Raw genomic sequence first — 12,602 nt, 5'->3', positions numbered from 1 at the left:
GGCGAGACGACAACGATGCTACGATGATGATCAAGGTGTCGTGCCGGTGACGATGGTGATCATGACGGTGCTTCGAAGATGGAGTTCACAAGCACAAGATGATGATGGCCATATCATATCACTTATATTGATTGCATGTGATGTTTATCTTTTATGCATCTTATCTTGCTTTGATTGACGGTAGCATTATAAGATGATCTCTCACTAAATTTCAAGATAAAAGTGTTCTCCCTAAGTATGCACCGTTGCCAAAGTTCGTCGTGCCCAGACACCATGTGATGGTCGGGTGTGATAAGCTCTACGTCCATCTACAACAGGTGCAAGCCAGTTTTGCACACGCAGAATACTCAGGTTAAACTTGACGAGCCTAGCATATGCAGATATGGCCTCGGAACACTGAGACCGAAAGGTCGAGCGTGAATCATATAGTAGATATGATCAACATATTGATGTTCACCATTGAAAGCTACTCCATTTCACGTGATGATCGGTTATGGTTTAGTTGATTTGGATCACGTGATCACTTAGAAGATTAGAGGGATGTCCTTCTAAGTGGGAGTTCTTAAGTAATATGATTAATTAAACTTAAATTTATCATGAACTTAGTACCTGATAGTATCTTACTTGTCTATGTTTGATTGTAGATAGATGGCCCGTGCTGTTGTTCCGTTGAATTTTAATGCGTTCCTTGAGAAAGCAAAGTTGAAAGATGATGGTAGCAATTACACGGACTGGGTCCGTAACTTGAGGATTATCCTCATTGCTGCACAGAAGAATTACGTCCTGGAAGCACCGCTAGGTGCCAGGCCTGTTGCTGGAGCAACACCAGATGTTATGAACGTCTGGCCGAGCAAAGCTGATGACTACTCGATAGTTCAGTGTGCCATGCTTTACGACTTAGAATCGGGACTTCAACGACGTTTTGAACGTCATGGAGCATATGAGATGTTCCAGGAGTTGAAGTTAATATTTCAAGCAAATGCCCAGATTAAGAGATATGAAGTCTCCAATAAATTCTATAGCTGCAAGATGGAGGAGAATAGTTCTGTCAGTGAACATATACTCAAAATGTCTGGGTATCATAATCACTTGACTCAACTTGGAGTTAATCTTCCTATTGATATTGTCATTGACAGAGTTCTTCAATCACTGCCACCAAGCTACAAGATCTTCGTGATGAACTATAACATGCAAGGGATGGATAAGACAATTCCCGAGCTCATCGCAATGCTAAAGGCCGCGGAGGTAGAAATCAAGAAGGAGCATCAAGTGTTGATGGTCAACAAGACCGCCAGTTTCAAGAAAAAGGGCAAAGGGAAGAAGAAGGGGAACTTCAAGAAGAACAGTAAGCAAGTTACTGCTCAGGACAAGAAACCCAAATCTGGACCTAAGCCTGAAACTGAGTGCTTCTACTGCAAGCAAACTGGACACTGGAAGCGGAACTGCCCCAAGTATTTGGCGGATAAGAAGGATGGCAAGGTGAACAAAGGTATATGTGATATACATGTTATTGATGTGCACCTTACTAGAGCTCGCAGTAGCACCTGGGTATTTGATACTGGTTCTGTTGCTAACATTTGCAACTCGAAACAGGGACTACGGATTAAGCGAACACCGGCAAAGGACGAGGTCACGATGCGCGTGGGAAATGGTTCCAAAGTCGATGTGATCGCGGTCGGCACGCTACCTCTACATCTACCTTCGGGATTAGTTTTAGACCTAAATAATTGTTATTTGGTGCCAGCATTGAGCATGAACATTATATCTGGATCTTGTTTGATGCGAGACGGTTATTCATTTAAATCAGAGAATAATGGTTGTTCTATTTATATGAGTAATATCTTTTATGGTCATGCACCTTTGAAGAGTGGTCTATTTTTGATGAATCTCGATAGTAGTGATACACATATTCATAATGTTGAAACCAAAAGATGCAGAGTTGATAATGATAGTGCAACTTATTTGTGGCACTGCCGTTTAGGTCATATCGGTGTAAAGTGCATGAAGAAACTCCATACTGATGGACTTTTGGAATCACTCGATTATGAATCAATTGGTACTTGCGAACCGTGCCTCATGGGCAAGATGACCAAAACGCCGTTCTCCGGTACTACGGAGAAAGCAACGGATTTGTTGGAAATCATACATACAGATGTATGTGGTCCGATGAATATTGAGGCTCGTGGCGGATATCGTTATTTTCTCACCTTCACAGATGATTTAAGAAGATATGGGTATATCTACTTAATGAAACATAAGTCTGAAACATTTGAAAAGTTCAAAGAATTTTAGAGTGAAGTTGAAAATCATCATAACAAGAAAATAAAGTTTCTATGATCTGATCGTGGAGGAGAATATTTGAGTTACGAGTTTGGTCTACATTTGAAACAATGCGGAATAGTTTCGCAACTCACGCCACCCGGAACACCACAGCGTAATGGTGTGTCCGAACGTCGTAATCGTACTTTACTAGATATGGTGCGATCTATGATGTCTCTTACAGATTTACCACTATCGTTTTGGGGTTATGCTTTAGAGACGGCTGCATTCACGTTAAATAGGGCACCATCGAAATCCGTTGAGACGACGCCTTATGAAGTGTGGTTTGGCTAGAACCAAAGTTGTCGTTTCTGAAAGTTTGGGGCTGCGATGCTTATGTGAAAAAGCTTCAACCTGATAAGCTCGAACCCAAATCGTAGAAATGTGTCTTCATAGGATACCCAAAGGAAACTGTTGGGTACACCTTCTATCACAGATCCGAAGGCAAGACTTTCGTTGCTAAGAATGGATCCTTTCTAGAGAAGGAGTTTCTCTCGAAAGAAGTTAGTGGGAGGAAAGTAGAACTTGATGAGGTAACTGTACCTGCTCCCTTATTGGAAAGTAGTACATCACAGAAACCGGTTTCTGTGACACCTACACCAATTAGTGAGGAAGCTAATGATGATGATCATGAAACTTCAGATCAAGTTACTACCGAACCTCGTAGATCAACCAGAATAAGATCCGCACCAGAGTGGTACGGTAATCCTGTTCTAGAAGTCATGCTACTAGATCATGATGAACCTACGAACTATGAAGAAGCGATGGTGAGCCCAGATTCCGCAAAATGGCTAGAATCCATGAAATCTGAGATGGGATCCATGTATGAGAACAAAGTGTGGACTTTGGTTGACTTGCCCATTGATCGGAAAGCAATTGAGAATAAATGGATCTTCAAGAAGAAGACTGACGCTGACGGTAATGTTAATGTCTACAAAGCTCGACTTGTTGCAAAAGGTTTTCAACAAGTTCAAGGGATTGACTACGATGAGACCTTCTCACCCGTAGCAATGCTTAAGTCTGTCCGAATCATGTTAGCAATTGCCGCATTTTATGATTATGAAATTTGGCAAATGGATGTCAAAACTGCATTCCTAAATGGATTTCTGGAAGAAGAGTTGTATATGATGCAACCAGAAGGTTTTGTCGATCCAAAGGGAGCTAACAAAGTGTGCAAGCTCCAGCGATCCATTTATGGACTGGTGCAAGCCTCTCGGAGTTGGAATAAACGCTTTGATAGTGTGATCAAAGAAATTTGGTTTTGTACAGACTTTTGGAGAAGGCTGTATTTACAAGAAAGTGAGTGGGAGCTCTGTAGCATTTCTGATATTATATGTGGATGACATATTATTGATTGGAAATGATATAGAATTTCTGGATAGCATAAAGGGATACTTGAATAAGAGTTTTTCAATGAAAGACCTCGGTGAAGCTGCTTACATATTGGGCATTAAGATCTATAGAGATAGATCAAGACGCTTAATTGGACTTTCACAAAGCACATACCTTTACAAAGTTTTGAAGAAGTTCAAAATGGATCAAGCAAAGAAAGGGTTCTTGCTTGTGTTACAAGGTGTGAAGTTGAGTAAGACTCAATGTCCGACCACCGCAGAAGATAGAGAGAAAATGAAAGATGTTCCCTATGCTTCAGCCATAGGCTCTATCATGTATGCAATGCTGTGTACTAGACCTGATGTGTGCCTTGCTATAAGTCTAGCAGGGAGGTACCAAAGTAATCCAGGAGTGGATCACTGGACAACGGTCAAGAACATCCTGAAATACCTGAAAAGGACTAAGGATATGTTTCTCGTATATGGAGGTGACAATGAGCTCATCGTAAATGGTTACATTGATGCAAGCTTTGACACTGATCCGGACGATTCTAAATCGCAAACCGGATACGTGTTTATACTGAACGGTGGAGCTGTCAGTTGGCGCAGTTCTAAACAAAATGTCGTGGCGGGATCTACATGTGAAGCGGAGTACATAGCTACTTCAGAAGCAGCAAATGAAGGAGTCTGGATGAAGGAGTTCATATCTGATCTAGGTGTCATACCTAGTGCATCGGGTCCAATGAAAATCTTTTGTGACAATACTGGTGCAATTGCATTGGCGAAGGAATCCAGATTTCACAAGAGAACCAAGCACATCAAGAGACGCTTCAATTCCATTCGGGATTTAGTCCAAGTGGGAGACATAGAAATTTGCAAGATACATACGGATCTGAATGTTGCAGACCCGCTGACTAAGCCTCTTCCATGAGCAAAACATGATCAGCACCAAGGCTCCATGGGTGTTAGAATCATTACTGTGTAATCTAGATTATCGACTCTAGTGCAAGTGGGAGACTGAAGGCAATATGCCCTAGAGGCAATAATAAAGTTATTATTTATTTCCTTATATCATGATAAATGTTTATTATTCATGCTAGAATTGTATTAACCGGAAACATAATACATGTGTGAATACATATACAAACAGAGTGTCACTAGTATGCCTCTACTTGACTAGCTCATTGATCAAAGATGGTTATATTTCCTAACCATAGACATGAGTTGTCAGTTGATTAACGGGATCACATCATTAGGAGAATGATGTGATTGACTTGACCCATTCCGTTAGCTTAGCACTTGATCGTTTAGTTTGTTGCTATTACTTTCTTCATTACTTATACATGTTCCTATGACTATGAGATTATGCAACTCCCGTTTACCGGAGGAACACTTTGTGTGCTACCAAACGTCACAACGTAACTGGGTGATTATAAAGGTGCTCTATAGGTGTCTCCGAAGGTACTTGTTGGGTTGGCGTATTTCGAGATTAGGATTTGTCACTATGATTGTCGGAGAGGTATCTCTGGGCCCTCTCGGTAATGCACATCACTCAAGCCTTGCAAGCATTGCAACTAATAAGTTAGTTGCGGGATGATGTATTACGGAACGAGTAAAGAGACTTGCCAGTAACGAGATTGAACTAGGTATTAAGATACCGACGATCGAATCTCGGGCAAGTAACATACCGATGAAAAAGGCAACAACGTATGTTGTTATGCGGTCTGACCGATAAAGAACTTCGTAGAATATGTAGGAGCCAATATGAGCATCCAGGTTCCACTATTGGTTATTGACTTGAGATGTGTCTCGGTCATGTCTACATAGTTCTCGAACCCGTAGGGTCCGCACGCTTAAAGTTCGGTGACGATCGTGTAACGCCCCGAGACCGATGTGCCAGGTGTCTTCGAGTTATTCGCTGCCGTTGCCATGTCATTCGCTTGCGTGTTGCATTTTATCATGTCATCATGTGCATTGCATCATCATGTTTTCAAAACTTGCATCCGTCCCGGTTTCCCCAGTTCCGTCCGTTGTCCCTTCTGAGCCCAGAAACACTTGCACACGCCCGCGGCACCTCCGAAATATTATTTTATAAGTGGCCGGTAAATGTTCTCGGAATGGGATGAAAGTTGGCATGTGGTGTTGTTATGTTGTTAGTAGGTCGCCTGCCAAGTTTCATCGCATTTGGAGCTCGTTTGATAGCCTAACCGTTAAACTATAGCGGCAATATAGCCAGTCTAACGTCGGACGTTTTCGGTCTCCGGAAACAGTCGCCGGGCCTCTCTCTCTTCTCTTCTCTCAGCTCGAGACCGTCTACACAGCTCACTACCAACCGCCAGGCCCCGAAACCCTCTTTGCACAGTGCATCGAACTCCCCCTCGCGCGCGTCTGAAAACTGTCCCGGACCCAACCCGGGCAGTCGTCACCGTTGGGTCCGGAACATCCCCAAACATCTTCAAAACGTCTCCGTTTTGTTAATTGGACTTCTTAGTCTATTTTTCTCGACCGCCCGATTACGATCGAACGGACCGAATACCCCCTAACCTAGTCCAATAACGTATATAAGTGGGCAATCCTAAGTTTTAGGCTAGTTGTCCCATTTTCCCTCACCCGCCGCCGCCACACTCCCGCATCCACCTCGGGATCCTCCCAGATCGGATCGATCCAATCGACCAGCGCCACATCGCCTCCTCCTCCATCCTCTGCTGCTCCCTCGCTCAACCCCCTGCATCCAGTGCCTTCCCGCGCCGGCAACCGAGTCCCCCACGCAGAGCCACCTCCTGCCGCCGTTCACCTCGACTGCGCCCGAGCCTTCCCCTACCCGAGCCATGCCTCGTCCTTGGCCCCCTCCTCGCCTCGCCGTACAACAACGAACGTCGCCGCTGAAGCTCCTCCGCCATTGACGCCGGTCCCCAAGGTCGTGCCTCTCCTCCTCCTCACCTTCCCCTCCTTCCGTTTTCCCCTACCATGGACTCTCTCCTCACGTTACTCTCTCTGGAGTAGCAGTACGACGCCGCCGCCTGGAGTGTCCCCTCCGCCAACTTCCTCTGTCTCTGGTTCCGAGTGGCCTCGCTGCCTCGCCAACAGGAGCAGCAGCAGAGCCGTGGACAGGCCAGCCCCTCGCGCCCCTCTCCTTCCTCCTTCTCCCTGTCATCATCTCCTCCCTTTCTCTCTCTGATTCCCGTCGTGGCCGTCCTCGCAGGTAACCGAGCTCCGAACTGCGCCGCCCGGCCATGGATGCCGCCATGGACGCTGAGCTCCTCAAGCTCGGTGGCGTCCAGGCCCGTTTCCAGCTAGATCCGAACGCCCTGTACCTCGCCGCCCCTTCGCCCGCTCGCCGGAGCTCTGCTCCCAACCGTTCTCGCCGCCAAGTCTGTCGCTCTGAACCTGTCGCTGCCGTCTTTCTTCAGAGACGAGCAGAGGAGCTCGCCCGGTCCAGCCGCGTTTGTTGACCGCGTCCAACTGCTCGATCTGCCAGCGCTTAGCCTCGATTTGGAAAGGCCCAGTGGCCTGCCAGCGCCCGAGGCCCAGCTGTGCGCCTAGCAGCCAGATTCGGCCTGCCCTGCTTCCTCCATAATTGGGCCCGGCCCATGGGTGAGGCACACCCCCAGCGCCCACCTTTTTTTTCCTGATGTTGGGCCAGTTCTGTTTCGGCCCATAATGGATTTTTTCAGATCTAGCGATTTTGTCTTTTTTCAGAGAGTGCAGTTTTTTAGAAAACCCCTTAGCCTTCATGCATTTAATATCTCACAAACTAAGCATCACATGTAAAAACTTTGTATACAAAACTTGCTTAGATTTTCATCTAGTTTAATAATTTTCAAATTTCATGAATGTTTGACTTGTTTAAAATGTTGTCTGGTTAAATTTGCTCCTATGCCATGTTAAAATGCTTTATTTCATAACTAAATAACCGTAACTCGGAATTTAACAAACTTTATATGTAAATGGGGTAGAAAAATGCCTAGTTTAACATGATGCACTCATCTAGCATGTTTAACAACTCTAAAATTATGTTTAGGGCAGAACAGTACCAAACCTAATATATGCATATGTGGAGTTTCCGGACTTGCTGTTTTGTTGTTCCGGCCTCATTTAAACTTGCCTAGATTAGATAGTTTCATCATGCTTCACCTCTTGCCATGCTAACAACATTTAACCTTGTTGGGTACATAAACGAGAGAGAAGTAAATAAGTCATGTGGTGTTTTCTTCAATATGCAACTCCGTTGCATATTGAGCTCCAGTTAATTTGTAGGATTGTTTGTGCATCTTGCCATGCCATGCTTCATTAAACCGGACATGCATCATACTTGATTGTGCATCATGCCATGTTTATGGGGTGGTTTTTTACTATGTTGTTTGCTTTCTTTCCGGTGTATTTCTTCTCGATAATCCGATAACGTCGCGTTTGTGAGGACCCGTTCGACTACGTCCATTTGTCTTCTTCATGGACTCGTTCTTCTTCCTTGCGGGATCTCAGGCAAGATGATCATACCCTCGAAATCACTTCTATCTTTGCTTGCTAGTTGCTCGCTCTTTTGCTATGCCTATGCTGCGATACCTACCACTTGCTTTTCATGCCTCCTATATTGTTGAACCAAGCCTCTAACCCACCTTGTCCTAGCAAACCGTTGTTTGGCTATGTTACCGCTTTGCTCAGCCCCTCTTATAGCGTTGTTAGTTGCAGGTGAAGATTGAAGGCTGTTCCTTGTTGGAACATGGAGATGTTGTTCCTGGTTGGAACATGTTTACTTGTTTGGATATCACAATATCTCTTATTTAATTAATGCATCTATATACTTGGTAAAGGGTGGAAGGCTCGGCCTTATGCGTGGTGTTTTGTTCCACTCTTGCCGCCCTAGTTTCCGTCATATCGGTGTTATGTTCCCGGATTTTGCGTTCCTTACGCGGTTTGGTAATAATGGGAACCCCTTGACAGTTCGCCTTGAATAAAACTCCTCCAGCAATGCCCAACCTTGGTTTTACCATTTGCACTAACAACCTACCACCTTCCCTTGGGTTCTGCAAACTCAAGGGTCATCTTTATTCTAATCCCCCCCCGGGCCAGTGCTCCTCTGAGTGTTGGTCCGAACTGAGCTACCTGCGGGGCCACCTCGGGGAAACTTGAGGGTTGGTTTTACTCGTAGCTAGTCTCATCTAAGTGTGCCCTGAGAAAGAGATATGTGCAACTCCTATCGGGATTTGTCGGCACATTCGGGCGGTGTTGCTGGATTTGTTTTAACTTATCGAAGTGTCTTGTAGAACCGGGATACCGAGTCTAATCGGAATGTCTCGGGAGGAGGTCTATTCCTTCGTTGACCGTGAGAGCTTGTCATGGGCTAAGTTGGGACTCCCCTGCAGGGATTTGAACTTTCGAAAGCCGTTCCCGCGGTTATGGGCAGATGGGAATTTGTTAATGTCCGGTTGTAGAAAACCTGAAGTTGACCTTAATTAAAATACATCAACCGCGTGTGTTACCGTGATGGTCTCTTTCCGGCGGAGTCCGGGAAGTGAACACGGTGTTGGAGTAATGTTTGACGTAGGTTGTTTTAGGATCACTTCTTGATCATAGTTTCACGATCGTGCTTTGCCTTCTCTTCTCGCTCTCATTTGCGTATGTTTAGCCACCATATATGCTAGTCGCTTGCTGCAGCTCCACCTTATACCTTTTACCCTACCTATAAGCTTAAATAGTCTTGATCGCGAGGGTGTGAGATTGCTGAGTCCCCGTGACTCACATATACTTCCAAAACCAGTTTGCAGGTGCCGGTGATACTGTGCAGATGACGCAACCAAGCTCAGGAGGAGCTCGATGAAGATCTTGTCCTTTATGTTGTTTCGTTCTAGTCGATCAGTAGTGGAGCCCAGTTGGGGTCGATCGGGCATCTGTGTAGCATTTGGGGTAGTCTTCTTTTATTTTGGCTCCGTAGTCGGGCCTTGATTGTATCTGGATGATGTAATGCTTTATTCTTGTATTTGTGTGAAGTGGCGATTGTAAGCCAACTATGTATCTCTTTCCCTTATGTATTACATGGGTTGTGTGAAGATTACCTCACTTGTGACATTGCTTTCAATGCGGTTATGCCTCTAAGTCATGCTTCAACACGTGGGAGATATAGCCACATCGAGGGCGTTACAGATCATAATTAGGGTTTTTGTGTTTTGATGTATCGAAGGTTGTTTGGAGTCCTGGATGTGATCACAGACATGACGAGGAGTCTCGAAATAGTCGACACATAAAGATTGATATATTGGAAGCCTATATTTGGATATCGGAAACGTTCCGGGTGAAATCGGGATTTTACCGAAGTACCGGGGGGTTACCGGAACCCCCCCGGGGGTTATTGGGCCTACATGGGCCATAAGGGAGAAGAGGAGGGCCGGCCAGGGCAGGCCCGCGCCGCCTCCCCCCTACTCCTAATAAGACAAGGAAGGGGGGCGGTGCCCCCCTTTCCTCTTTCTCCCTTCCCCCTTCCTTTTCCAACAAGGCAAGAGGGGGGAGTCCTACTCCCGGTGGGAGTAGGACTCCTCCAGGCGCACCCATAGGGCCGGACGCACCTCCCCCTCTCCCTCCTTTATATACGGGGGCAAGGGGGCACCCCATGTGAAGGAAATATGCCCTAGAGGCAATAATAATGTTATTATTTTATTTCCTTATATCATGATAAATGTTTATTATTCATGCTAGAATTGTATTATCTGGAAACATAATACTTGTGTGAATACATAGACAAACTAAACGTCACTAGTATGCCTCTACTTGACTAGCTCGTTAATCAAAGATGGTTATGTTTCCTAACCATAGACATGTGTTGTCATTTGATTAACGGGATCACATTATTAGGAGAATGATGTGATTGACATGACCCATTCCATTAGCTTAGCACCCGATCGTTTAGTATGTTGCTATTGCTTTCTTCATGACTTATACATGTTCCTATGACTATGAGATTATGCAACTCCCGTTTGCCGAAGGAACACTTTGTGTGCTACCAAACGTCACAACGTAACTGGGTGATTATAAAGGAGCTCTACAGGTGTCTCCAAAGGTAAATGTTGGGTTGGCGTATTTCGAGATTAGGATTTGTCACTCCGATTGTCGGAGAGGTATCTCTGGGCCCTCTCGGTAATACACATCACACAAGCCTTGCAAGCATTGCAACTAATGAGTTAGTTGCGAGATGATTTATTACATAACGAGTAAAGAGACTTGCCGGTAACGAGATTGAACTAGGTACTGAGATAGCGACGATCGAATCTCGGGCAAGTAACATACCGATGACAAAGGGAACAACGTATGTTGTTATGCGGTCTGACCGATAAAGATCTTCGTAGAATATGTGGGAGCCAATATGAACATCCAGGTTCCGCTATTGGTTATTGACCGGAGACATGTCTCGGTCATGTCTACATTGTTCTCGAACCCGTAGGGTCCGCACGCTTAAGGTTTCGATGACAGTTATATGAGTTTATGAGTTTTTGATGTACCGAAGTTAGTTCGGAGTCCCGGATGTGATCACGGACGTAATGAGGAGTCTCGAAATGGTTGAGACATAAAGATTGATATATTGGACGGCTATATTCGGACACCGAAAGTGTTCAGGGTGATTTCGGAGAAAACCGGAGTACCGGAGGGTTACCGGAACCCCCCCGGGAGAAGTAATGGGCCATATGGGCCTTAGTCGAGAGAGAGAAGGGCAGATAGGGTGGGCTGCGCGCCTCCTCCCCCCTTGGTCCGAATTGGACTAGGAGAGGAGGGGCGGCGCCCCCCTTTCCTTCTCCCTCCCCACTTCCTTTCCCCCTCCTAGTAGGAGTCCTACTCCTACTAGGAGGAGGACTCCTCCTTGGCGCGCCAATAGGGCCGGCCGGCCTCCTCCCCTTGCTCCTTTATATACGGGGGCAGGGGGCACCCCTAGACACACAAGTTGATCCATGTGATCGTTTTCTTAGCCGTGTGCGGTGCCCCCTTCCACCATAATCCTCGATAACATTGTAGCGGTGCTTAGGCGAAGCCCTGCGACGGTAGAACATCAAGATCGTCACCACGCCGTCGTGCTGACGGAACTCTTCCCCGACACTTTGCTGGATCGGAGTCCGGGGATCGTCATCGAGCTGAACGTGTGCTAAAACTCGGAGGTGCCATAGTTTCGGTGCTTGATCGGTCGGGCCGTGAAGACGTACGACTACATCAACCGCGTTGTGCTAACGCTTCCGCTGTCGGTCTACAAGGGTACGTAGATCACACTCTCCCCTCTCGTTGCTATGCATCACCATGATCTTGCGTGTGCGTAGGAATTTTTTTGAAATTACTACGTTCCCCAACACCATGACACACAAAAGTTGATCTTCGTGATCGTTCCTTAGCCGTGTGCGGTGCCCCCTTCCACCATATTCCACCTCGGTCATATTGTAGCGGTGCTTAGGCGAAGCCCTGCGTCGGTAGAACATCATCACCGTCATCATGCCGTCGTGCTGATGAAACTCTTTCTCAACGTTTTGCTGGATCGGAGCTCGAGGGACGTCACCGAGTTGAACGTGTGCAGAACTCGGAGGTGCCGTACGTTCGGTACTTGGATCGGTCGGATCGGGAAGACGTACGACTACTTCCTCTACGTTGTGTCAACGCTTCCGTTGCCGATCTACGAGGGTACGTAGACAACACTCTCCCCTCTCGTTGCTATGCATCACCATGATCTTGTGTGTGCGTAGGAATGTTTTTGAAATTACTACATTCCCCAACAGCTGTGACCTCTTCTACTGTCAAAACTGCTACTGTGACCAGGGCGGTTGGGCTGGGTGGTGAAGAGTTGGAGTCGGCCACCGCCTGTTGTGTCGATGCAGTCCCTGGGCCGGCTGCAGTAGCCCCCAGGCCGAGTTCCGAAGTTCCCGGGCCGGGTGCGACTATGGCAGTCCCCGGGACGCCTGTCGAAGTCCCCGAGCCGCCTGCTTG

The sequence above is a fragment of the Triticum dicoccoides genome, chromosome 5A (assembly GCF_002162155.2).
Source record: "Triticum dicoccoides isolate Atlit2015 ecotype Zavitan chromosome 5A, WEW_v2.0, whole genome shotgun sequence".
Taxonomy (NCBI): Eukaryota; Viridiplantae; Streptophyta; class Magnoliopsida; order Poales; family Poaceae; genus Triticum; species Triticum dicoccoides.
Note: the sequence above shows the minus strand (reverse complement) of the source record.